Below are 13,022 nucleotides of genomic sequence, written 5' to 3' on the forward strand. Positions count from 1 at the left end.
TAAAGAAACCCAAAGGGAATATCAGAGTTGTTTTGGATGCGTCTGCACTTAATGAGATTAATTTACCTGTTCACACGAAACCTGATAATTTAGAGGAGTAACTACAGAAATTTTTAAATTCTAAGTATTTTTCTACGATACATGGGACCAATTCGTTCTGGCAAGGGCCGATCACGCCAGATTCTAGAAAATATACTGCATTTAGATACGGGGGGCGAACCTATTAATTTTGTGCCCTTCCCTTCGGTCTGAACGTCAGTTCAGGCGCCGGCCGAAGTGGCCGTGCGGTTAAAGGCGCTGCAGTCTGGAACCGCAAGACCGCTACGGTCGCAGGTTCGAATCCTGCCTCGGGCATGGATGTTTGTGATGTCCTTAGGTTAGTTAGGTTTAACTAGTTCTAAGTTCTAGGGGACTAATGACCTAAGCAGTTGAGTCCCATAGTGCTCAGAGCCATTTCAGTTCAGGCGTGTTTATCACCGCACTGGATACTGTACTTGGTGATGAATTGGTTGAATCAGTTACTCACTACATAGACGACCTGCTCATAGCTAGTAAGACTTGGTCTCAACACATTGATACTTTGCAAAAGATTCTACATAAATTCGCACAAGTTGGAGTGACAACTAAGCTAAAAAGGCGAAATTTGCTTGCAGTTAGATTAGGTATCTTAGACATACTATTAATGCTCAAGATATACGACCTGACCCAAGAAAGTTAGACGCAATCAGTAATTTTTCTAGTCCACGGAATAGGAAGCAAATGAAATCATTCTTTGGACTTTGTTCTTTCTTTCGACGACTTTTACCACTCCAACTTTTAAACAGCAAACATCTATGGAACCTACTCAAAAAGAATCAGATGTGGATATGGTCTGACCAGTGTCAGAAAGACTTTGATAGTATTAAGCATGCTTTGGTTAACGCAAACATTTTGGATCACCCTCATTTTAATTTAGATTATTGTATGACATGTGACGCTTCATCCTGTGGCTTAGGCTGTTGTTTGTTTCAAGTTGTAAAGAATGGAGAACAAGAACACGTGAAAATTATTACTTGTGCGAGCCGCACACTTAGAAAATGTGAACGCACTTACTCTACTACAGAACTTGAAACACTCTCTATAGAGTAGGCCGTTCAGAAATTCAGTTATTATTTATATGGTAAGCACACTAAAATTTATACTGACCACCAAGCTGTTAATTTGTAAGCTAGTACATCCCAGATTATCACGTTGGGCTTTATCTTTGCAAAACTATTCCTTTGAAATTGTATATGTTAAGGGTAAAGACAACATCATTGCCGAGGCTTTGTCTCGTCTGTCTCAAGGCTTGAATGAGTGTAACTCTGACATGGAGAATGTGAATGATTACCAAATACTTCTTATGCAGGTTAAGCTGTATCACCAGTATTATATCAGCCTTGTAGAAATATGTCAAGGTTGCAGAAATCTTATCTGGAATAAGGTAAGAGTTTTACTCACAAATCAACCTGACCATCCTCTGTCCAACCGATATTTGATACATAATGATTGTTATTTTATCGCCGTTATCCTGAAGCCACTACTTGGTGTATTTGTATTCCTAAGGATTCTGAACGCAACCTAATTTGGCACACACATTTTGTTTGGGGTCATTATGGTGCCAAGAAGTGCCTAGTAAAGCTAAGTACCTATTGTTGCTTTAGCAATATGAGACGTAAGATCCCCAGTATACTCAAAACATGTGCGATCTGTCAAAAATCTAAACCGCTGAACTTGTCTAAGAAGACTGATTTGTGTTCTATTCTACCCAGTAAACCTCTAGAAATTGTAAGTTCTGACATAAGTGGTCCACATCCCACAAGTAGTGGTGATGTGAAATATATTCTTGCATTTTGCGATCTATTCGCCAAGCATGTTAAACTGTATGCTATAAGAACTGCTACTGCCACTGTCACCATTCGTCGTTTCTCATGTGACTACATTCCTCATGTGGGAAAAGCAAAAGCTATTTTATCCGACAATGCTACATACAAGTGGCGGAAATTTCTCAAAGATAGTAGCATTAAGAGTATTTTTATCTCAAGATATAGTCCCCAGTGTAATCCCACTAAACGAGTGTTCCGTGAGATTAACAGATTTATGAGAACCTACATTTCTACCAAACATACCAATTGGGTAACATATTTGTCTTCATTTAAGGAGGTACACAACAACCTCATGTTCGATCGCAAAAAAGTTAACGATTGGACAATGCCGTTACCAAAACTTTCTTTTCAGCGAACAACACACGACGAGAAGGTAAGGGAAGTCTGTGCAATGCTGCCTGCGGAAGCCAAAATTAGGAATAAAACTTATGCTCGCACTGTCAAGAGGAAGCAGGACTTTAAAGTTGGAAGGTTAGTGCTTTTGCGAACTCACCATAAGTCGTCCGCTCTTCAGCGGCGCAACAAGAAGTGGCGTCTGCTGTACGACGGTCTTTGTATCATTGTCAGCATTCCGCATCCTGGTGCATATCTGCTGCAGCATCCTATAACAAACCGAATTATTGGACCATATGCTCACCGTGATCTTAGAGTATACCATGCTCAACAGTAAACACATCTATGGGTCATGTTTAAGTTATACACAATTATCAAATGTACGTATCTCACTGTGCTTCTACAGGGAAGCTACGTTGTATAAGAGTTTTATTTCAGCTGTTCTTGTCAGCAGCAGAAGGAGAAAGAAGAGATTCGTCTTCGCCGAATACTTACCGCAGCCACTTAAAATTTTAAAGCAAATTTTATATTAACTTTTATACAGGAGGGAAGAACACATATTTTCAGCCTATGAGATTGACTATCTGCACCATCAATCTTCGACTACTAACGACTGATTGACGTGAATACTCAATCATTCTACACCCTAACACTTTCACCTTGAAACTGATTGTATACGCATCTCACCACTGAACACACACACTTACAGGTAGCTAAGGCCATGCTTATACTGCACACATACACTCGTGTCGAGAGTATTTTTTGTGTTTGATGTTAGTTCATTGCTTTTGTTATTTGCTTATTTGTAGTTGTGTGCCTGGTCTTATTGCTCGTGTGGGATGTTGTGTCTAATCCTGCTCTATTTCAGGTGACATCATCTGCAAAACCAAAAAACATATGTCTAAACTCGTAATGATTGTAAATACTGTAAACATTGTAAACTTATGTAAAGCTATATGAAAAATATTTCTATGTGGTCAATCATACTTGGGTGAAGACAAGAGGAATATGTCTCTATCTTTACGTAAAGCCAATATGTATTATGTTTTTATCTATTTGTTACCATGTAAAAAACATATATGTAATATGTTTCCATGTATTTATCTGTATTTAGGTAAAGCTAAATGAAATATGCTCACTTGCATATGTTATCTGTACTTGTTACAGGTGCCCAAATGGGAAAAGTTACGAGACTTGCATAACCTGAAACAATTTGTGGACGTTTACTATACGTCGCTGAACTTGTGACTGCGAGGAAACTGGTGTGAAAAACTGCATAATTGAAAAAGACTGTTCATGATATAATGCTATGTATACAGACGTCATGAACTATTTATGAAATTTGTTTACGAACTGTTAATGTATAAAAGTTTTACGAATTGTTTGCGTTAAGACTTGTCAACGGGCATTTGTACTGCATCACAACTACTTGCGTACGAATATTTGTTAATCGCTTGGCAGACTGAGCACGTGACAAACTGTCATAGTGAAGTGCACCGACACTTTTGAGTGCATCGCAAATTGACATTTACTGCGCTGTATCTCTGTAGCTCTGCAAGTCTGTATAGCAAGAACTGGTTCCCTACTGCACCTACGGTCGCTTTGTTCCAAAACGAGGGAGGCCACTCTACGGGTGGAGGAATTTTGGACGGGTCCTCGGGGAGCAATATGTTCTCGGAAATGACAGATACTCTCACCTGGTCTAAACGAGGATCGACGCCAGCATCGTGCCGTCCGAGGTCCTGCTTCCATGCCTTCACGAACTCATGCTGTGGAATGGGGATCCACCAGTCTTCTATCAGGTAATGTACAGCCTAGGGCAAAAAACAGTGACATCACTCTAAATAAACAGTGTAACCAGTGCAAAAATATAAGCTATGCTACGAGTGATCGCTCACATGCATCTATATCAAAATTGCGAACTATGACATTTAACTGTCATAAACAACGCTCACCTTTATAAAGTTACCGTATGTTTCCGGTTCATAGAACTGTGAACGACGACACGTCGTCAAAAGATGTTATATCTGATAAAAAGACATTTCAAGCTCAATTCTGTGCGAAAGAGACTATCATCAATGTTCTTATGATAAACGGATTATAGTACAGAACTTTACGCGACTGCTCGTTCGCGGTAGGCGCAATGCCAACATAAAACTGTTATAGGCACACGCGCCACAAACAAACATTGAAAATCTGTTTTGTGTAAATATTATGCTATGATATGTATGTTATATATGACATGTATGTGTATTTGTAGACTTATACATGCAATGTGCTTTAGAGTAAGTTGCTCGCCTGCAGGTGTGTCCTTTTGCCTCGCAACTCAGGAGGCAGCTTAAAGGCACATTTGCATGCTGAGCTTTTATTAGCAGAAAATGTAAATATAAGCCATGAAATAAAGAAAAATTTGAGCCATAGATATAGTATACAGGTGTATAAATATTGTATGCAGCTGCTGGAAACATCTGAAAATCTTTGATCGTCATGTTATTGGCGAAAGAGGAAGAGTCGCCTTCTGTTTTCTAGGTCTTGTCCAGATCGGACGTATGTAGGCGCACTGCCATTAATACTACATTTTTTCATTATTTTATTCACGAGTTGCAACCAAATGGCACTCGTAATTGCATAATTCAAGTCACAAAGCAAGTGTAGTAATTTTAAATTTTTTTATTTCAGAATATAGTTATTACTAAACTATGTATGTTTAATTCGTATCTTTAGTCACTGTAAGATTGTTGGGTGACTTGGCATGGGTAAAGGTTCCGTGGTTTTAAGCAAATAGACGTCCAGCTCGATCCACCGTCGTCTTCGAGTGCTGTTTGATAACGAAGTCCGATTTTAGTGAAAACACAGGGAGAAGAAACATGGTTAAAAATACATGAACAGACCTTTAACAGAAAAATGCCATACTCAAGCGCTCGAGTTTGTATGAAACATATTTTACCGACGGCCGTTGTGGCCGAGCGGTTCTAGGCTCTTCAGTCCGGAACCGTGCTGCTGCTACGGTCGGAGGTTCGAATCCTGCCTCGGGCATGGATGTGTGTGATGTCCTTAGGTTAGATAAGTTTAAGTAATTCTGAGTCTAGGGGACTGATGACCTCAGATGTTAAGTCCCATAGTGCTTAGAGCCATTTGAACCATATTTTACCAATCCATAAACTTAATTGATATCTATTTAGTATTCATTAATATAGTTCATTGTATGGTCTCGATCCAGATACGAATGAGCCAAAAAATTAATTAAAAAACTTGGTATTTGGAGAGATGTTGATCTTATACGGTAGGCATCGTTTAAGAAGAGTTTTTTCGAAAATCAATCCCTAAGGGGGTGAAATAGGTGATGAAGGATTTTCTTCAAAATAGGTCGCTTCTAAGGCAATTCTTAAGCTAGAACTGGTATTTGGCTTCTCGATCAGAGATGAAGACATGCCTGTTTCAGAATTTTTGAAAATGGAACTCCTATGAGTGTAAAATAGTAGGGGGAATTTTTTTTAGAAATTTAAAAAAAGAAAAATAACCATTTCCAGTGTTTTTGGAAATTCAACCCTTAAGAGGATGAAATACAAAATGAAAGTTTATGGAAATATTTCATTACGGAAGTATTTTTGAAGCTAAATCTCTGAATATTTGTATTTGGTTTCTCAGTTATAAATCAAAAACACGTGTTTCACTGTTTTTGGAAATTCAACTCATAATGGGGAGAAATAGGGATTGAGTGATTCACTGACTCATCATCGTCCAGCCTACACAGCTAGGGATAGAAGCTTGAAATCTAGAGAGGGTGTTGATCTTACAATGTAGGCATCGTTTAAGAAGAGACTGCTCGAAATTCCATTCCAAACTTGGTGAAATCGGAGATGAAAGGCTATTTGGTAATATGTCGCTATTAAGCCAGTTTTGAAGCTATAACTATGAAAACTGGTGTTTACTTTCTCGGTTAGCAAGGTCGTGAAATAGGGAATTAAAATTTTAAGAAAATTTTTTCGTCATATGTATCTGAACATTTTTAGAGCTAAATCTATGAAAATTAGTATTTCACTCCTCGGTTGGAAATAAATAAATGTGTTAGGGGATTGAAGTTTGTGTGGAAACATCACCACAAGAACTCAAAATTTCGGATTAACAAAAACATCCGACTCCTGTTACCAGAATCGCATTTTGAGCAGAAGCAGATTCGGGAAAGACCCTGCTTCATTGACTTAATTGTCGTGAAAACTTTAGATACTGTTGCAATTTGTGAACTAATCAACGAAAACTATTTAACAGCCACAACGACAAATCGGCTTCGTCAGAATTGCACAGAAAAAGAAACGCGAACGAAGCAGCGCCGCTGTAGTAGTGCATATTAATTCGTTCACGCTTGTCACATAAACTGTTCTCAAATATTTCTAAATTCGACCGATGCATCACAATAGTCATTCTTGAGTAGTTAAAGTGTTGACCTCTACGAGATTCTACCTCATAGGGGTGCCCGATAAAGATATAGTGCCGTGCTGTCATCATAGTGATGTATTTGTGATTATATTTGAGCCCTAGTATCGTTTCACGTGCTTTGAAAATCTGTCGTCACATCTATACATTTCACTTACCGGGAGACACCGTTCACTGCTTATACCTATGTCATATACCCGTATTTCATGTCTTGCCTGTTAATATAACTCTACGCATTTGGACACCATTAACATCGTGAAAAAATGGATCATAAAAATAGTAACAAGTGAGTTTTTGCTGAGCACAGAGCTGCAAATACCATTTAGTACATCTTATTATTCCAAACTGCTTCAAATACTCAAATTTTTGTTGATTTACAAGAGCAAAATTCTTCACTGTCGCTAAATTAATACCTTTGCTCCCCACTGAGTGGAAGTGGTCATCCGGAAAGGTCCAGCGCATGCCTAGTTGTTCGCCACGGGCTTGCTACCACCAGTCCATCGTAACTGAACACTAAATTGTCAAAGTTCTCTCACTCATCTCAGCAGCTACCTAGGTTAGACAAAAAGTGTTAATCATTATGCCGTGAACAGCAGCACATTTGAACTACCAGTCGCTTAAGACGAATAGTTGCCAGTGGGGCATTCCGCAAGAGGTCGCCCGAAGATGACGGGAATGAGTGTGAGCGTAGCTCCGGCCATAGTCAGGAGGTGTAGCAGAGCGTGTTGACAGTTCGTGGGCATCCGTCAAGCAAGACTAGCCCTGGAGAGGACAGCGCAGTGAAACCGCTAGCAGCGTAACAACAGCAGCAGTATACTGCAACGGGCATCACGGCGCGCGTCCAACTGTAACGTGGATATCGTCGAGCTGAGGTAGTGGATGGTGTTTCTTTTTTTTTCCGTCAGTATCCAGGAGAAGACGACAGCCCATGGTCAGAGTGGAGGAACAGCGGTGAAGATGGTTATGGTGAGACAGCGCAGAGCACACAGCGGCGGAGTTTCTGTGGGCCATATTTGCCACTTGCAAGCCGCGGTAGTTGTCAGAGTTTCTCCGACTAGATTACAGTGTTGAGGGAAAGGAAAAGTGGCTGGATGCCGTTAGTCGTCGTATGAAAGCATGGCGAGCCCACGAGGAAACTGATTGTGCCAAAACCAGTGCCAAGTGTTTTGCACGACGTGGCCATGATGGATTAGAGTATAACAGCTTTTATTATGGTACCATAAATATGGTGAAGCTGTTATTCGATGACAGCAATAAGTTATTGTGTCTTCTGATTATCTGTATTCACTGTTTCTGTGGGTTTTTTTCTTATCTGCATTTCCTTGTGGTCGAAATAGCATTTATAGTTGTGTTCTCTCTAAGGGCCAGGTGTTTGTAGTACTAGATTGCTTCTCCGGGTTTGCTTCAGTGCGCCCTTGTAAATTCACTAATGGGCAGAAGCTATAAGAGGCGATAGAAAGTTTCCATTCAAAGGCTGTTTAGTCCAAAATCAATATGCCAATCAGGCTAAACGGCCGTGGTCACTAAGGCAATCATCCCACCCATGCACCAGGTTGAAGATACCCGTTTGGTTAAACACCGTATCCTGCCGTGTGAAGAAGTGCAAAATTTACGGAATAAGCAAACCCACATTTACAGCTGAACCTCTAATTCGTTCTGTGGATCTATATCAGTATTTCGTCACGCTGGCACCTTTGCTTGACCAGCGCACAAGACCGCAAATAATTTTTTCCTTTAAAGAATCTGTGGTTGGTGAAAATGAAAAAAATTTTCTGCAGCCCGTAAAATCTCCCAACAGTCTGGAAATAGAGACTCAAAACATCTATATCTGAGAAGGAATCTGTCAAATAACCCTCCGACTACATGCCCATTTGAAATCTAGCAGCGTTATCTGTGCCCATAGAGTACAGAATACACAATCAGCTTATTAATTATTTAGCCTCTAATAACCGTTTAGACGAGTACCAGACAGGTTTCCGTAACAATTCCAATACGAATACTACTGTTATAAAAGCTATAGACAAACAAAAGGCAGCTACACACATCAAAAAAAGTTTTACATCACCCCGGTTCCCAGAACTCCTGAAGATAGACATTGACTGTGGATATTGTATCACAGACACAGTCCCTTTGACTGTTCAGAGATGCCACTAAACCCGCCTAAATATGTAAACAGCCATGCATGAGCAGCGCCTATTAGACGGAGAGGATCCAATAGCCGATCAGCTCCAGTCATTCCACCAGGAGGGAAGTACACGGCTCGTGTTGTCTGTAGTTCAACCATGCCTAGGGGGTCAATACCGCGGTTCGATCGCGTCCGCATTGTCACTTTGTGCCAGGAAGGGCTCTCAACAAGGGAAATAGACGTCTCGAAGTGAACCAAAGCGATGTTGTTCGGACATGGAGAAGACACAGAGAGCCAGGAACTGTCGATGACATGCCTCGCTCAGGTCGCCCAAGGGCTGCTACTACAATGGATGACCAATACCTACGGATTATGGCTCGGAGGAACCCTGACAGCAACGACACCCTGTTGAATAATGCTTTTCGTGCAGCCATAGGACGTCGTGTTACGACTCAAACTGTGCGCAATATGCTGCATGATGTGCAACTTCACTCCCGACATCCAAGGCGATGTCCATCTTTGCAACCACGACACCATGCAGTGCGGTACAGATGGGCCCAACAACATGCCGAATGGACCACTCAAGATCGGCATCCCGTTCTCTTCACCGATGAGCGTAGCATATGACTTCAATCAGACAATCGTCGGAGACATATTTGGAGGCAACGCGGTCAGGCTGAACGCCTTAGACACACCGTCCAGCGAGTGCAGGAAGATGGAAGTTCCCCGACGTTCTGGCGTGGCATTATGTGGGGCCGAAGTACGCCGCTGGTGGTCGCGGAAGGCGCCTACGATACGTGAATGCCATCCTCCGACCGATAGTGCAACCATATCGGCAGCATATTGGCGAGGCAATCGTCTTCGTGGCCGACAATTCGCGCCCCCATCGTGCACATCTTGTGAATGACTTCCTTCAGGATAACGCCATCGCTCGACTAGAGCGGCCAGCATGTTCTCCAGACATGAACCCTTTCGAACATGCCTGGGATAGATTGAAAAGGACTGTTTATGGACGACGTGACCCACCAAGTACTCTGAGGTATCTACGTCGAATCGTCGTTGGGGAGTGTGACAATCTGGAGCAACAGTGCCTTTACGAAGTTGTGGATAGTATGCCACGACGAATACAGGCATGCATCAGTGCAAGAGGACATGCTACTGGGTATTAGAAGTACCGGTGTGTTCAGCAATCTGGACCACCACCTCTGAAGGTCTCGCTGTACGCTGGTACACCATGCAATGCGTGGTTTTCATGAGGGTGGAAATGATGTTTATGTTGATATCTATTGCACTTTTCTGTACAGGTTCCGGAACTCTCGGAACCGAGGAGATGTGGTATTATGTCTTTTTGGCCTTCAGCAAAGCTTACGATAATGTCGACTTCGACATTCCACACTGCGCAAAAGAAGTAAAGGGTCACTTTTTTGTAAATCCCGTCGATTGCCTCCAGTGCTACGCAGAAGTTTGAATTTGTCTCAAGAGTACCTGGAACCTTCCTATGTGATGGTGCAAAAGTGTAGCGCCATGCGAGATCGTCCTCGGGCTCGGCGACGCTTCAAATGCCAAAGTATCGATACATCTGGAAAAACGTCAGAGCTCAGAAGTTCACGTGAGGTGTGAGGTGGGTTAATGGTGTCACTTTTTCCACCAAATTTCGCCGCAAATCTGCCCAATGCCATCGTGGAGGTGACACGCGATCGCGCGACGGGAAGGTCGCCTCGTCTCTTACCCATAACTCACCTCTTCTCTTGATGCCTCTGTCATGGAGGTTCTAACAACACTACCACAACAAAGGTTAGAATTTAATAACGATTGTGGTGTTGTTCACGCTGCTAAATACTGCATTTTCGGGCAACAACAGTCATATTATGTGGCAGGTGTCATTAGAGCACAGTTAATAAAGTCATTTCATCTAATAATCAAAAAACTAGGCACTCATCTTTTTGTGTTTCCCACGTTGGTCTCGTCGTAAAATCATGGCTCAATCGTTGAAAATCTAGGTGGTTATGATTCCAAGCTCGGATGCAAAAAGGCCTAGGTTTTATTCTGCTATATTCAAAAGTTTTGTAGATGCGCTTCACAAACCATTCTTGAAGATTACACTTTTTCTGGACAATGGTGATGTACAAAAAATAATCAGCACTCCGAAATTAAGTTACACTTCCTTTTAATTGCTTTTATTGCAATATCACGTAAACACAAAACATCACTTCACAATACAAAACATACTTGAAAACATATTCCTCACAGTCACTGTTAAAGTTCACATTTTATAAGCGGACTACGTTATGCGTCTTTCCAACATGACGTCCAACACTTGAGTCTCTCAAGGTCCGACTCTCTAACAACTCAACAACTAACTATCACTTACGCGCCCAAAAAATCAGAGTTACAAGTACGTCAAAGATCATAGTGACAAAAGAAAGAATACATATAAGAATAATATCATTGCAATATAAACATATCGATGTATCAAAAAAATCTGAATGTTGTCTCATAAATACGTTAACTACTTCTACAGAAACACAGTAGAATATTACTGGTATCGAGAGGTTCAGGTGAATTGCCGTAATGGTTACGTAATTCAAGTACCATTACAAAGTCAGAACGGCGACGTCCATCGTTGATATCACGAAGTTTTCTTATGGTTGGCTCAGGAAAACGTTTCAGACACACTGTCGTTCAGAAACGGTACAAGAAGTCCTCAGGGGATAGCGTAAAGGATGTCAATGAAATGAAACCAGCCCTTCCCTCTGGGAGGTGATTCCATTTCTCTGTCTAAAGTAACGCATGGGGCGGAGGGGGGGGGGGGGGACTGTAACACTGATACGTGCATGAATAAAACGCCAAAGGGCCCCTCTAAGAGCCTCCAGTTCAGCAACATCCTTGGTGCGACCAGCACAACTTCGCTGAGCACTTTAAAAATGTACCTATACAGAGAGAATTGTAAACCGATTCCTAAGTACCTGCGGGCAGGCAACCTCCTAAATACCCCTTAGATTCCGCACACCTGCAAGTAGATACTAGAGCAGCAGACTACATCCAGTCAGCTGTAGGTGTGTGAATCGCCCGCGGTGGCATTGGAACGTCGCAGGGCGCTTCGCGTTTTCACCATTGCATAGCAAAGTTGTAAGCATCATTGAGCCAAATTCAGACTGGGGACAATGTGGCTGTTTCAGTTCTTTTGTGCAGTGTACTAGCTAGACTCAAAAGACATTTTTTTAAATGCTGTACCATGGTTCCACTAATACCTTATATACTCCCAACAGCGTGTATTGATCGGAACAAAAAGGTCACAGCGGAAAGATGTAATATCAGGGACCCCACAATAATCGCCGGCCGCGGTGGTCTCGCGGTTCTAGGCGCGCAGTCCGGAACCGTGCGACTGCTACGGTCGCAGGATCGAATCCTGCCTCGGGCATGGATGTGTGTGATGTCCTTAGGTTAGTTAGGTTTAAGTAGTTCTAAGTTCTAGGGGACTAATGACCACAGCAGTTGAGTCCCATAGTGCTCAGAACCATTTTAACCCACAATAATCGGTACTAGATCCTTTAGGTTTCTTGTTGTATGTTGATGATGCTTCTCTCCCAGTGGCAATATCATTTATATGCGACCAACTTCAGTTATATTTAAGTGCAAGTCCAACAGACAGGCACTCAGCCATCAGTAGGTATATACTGACTTGCCTTGTCAGAGTGGGCGCAGGATACAAATTTGAAAGGTACCCATCTAACACGCAGTTAGTCTCCAGTTTATAGAATACGTTCCATCCACAATCCTACGCAGCTCAGAAATATCGTTGTTTTCTTCCGCGAAGAACTTGGGGATAATTGTGGACCATCACTTGGACTAGACACACAACAGCAGTCTGTTAGAAAGTGTCAGTGTCCCTTTGTTCAATACAGAAATATGAAAAAGTATTTTCTCTCGTTTTTAAAAATAAAGCTACGCAATCGTTAATACCCCCTCCCATACTTGATCATGATGATCCTATTCGTCCAGGAATTTCGTAAGAGAGCTGAACGCCGATGGAATTGGCGATGAATGCTTGTGTGTGACACGTGTGTTGTGTTTGGCATTTCGACCATATCACTCCTGCCTATGAACAATTATGACAGATTCATGTCGACGAGCTTCCCAAGAATAAGCAGCTTTCACTCGGTTAATACTCGGCAGAAATCAAACCTGCATTTGGATCGGACTTCCTTAACTCTTGTGCAAAAAGG

This window comes from Schistocerca serialis, chromosome 1 (genome assembly GCF_023864345.2).
Source record: "Schistocerca serialis cubense isolate TAMUIC-IGC-003099 chromosome 1, iqSchSeri2.2, whole genome shotgun sequence".
NCBI classification, from domain to species: domain Eukaryota; kingdom Metazoa; phylum Arthropoda; class Insecta; order Orthoptera; family Acrididae; genus Schistocerca; species Schistocerca serialis.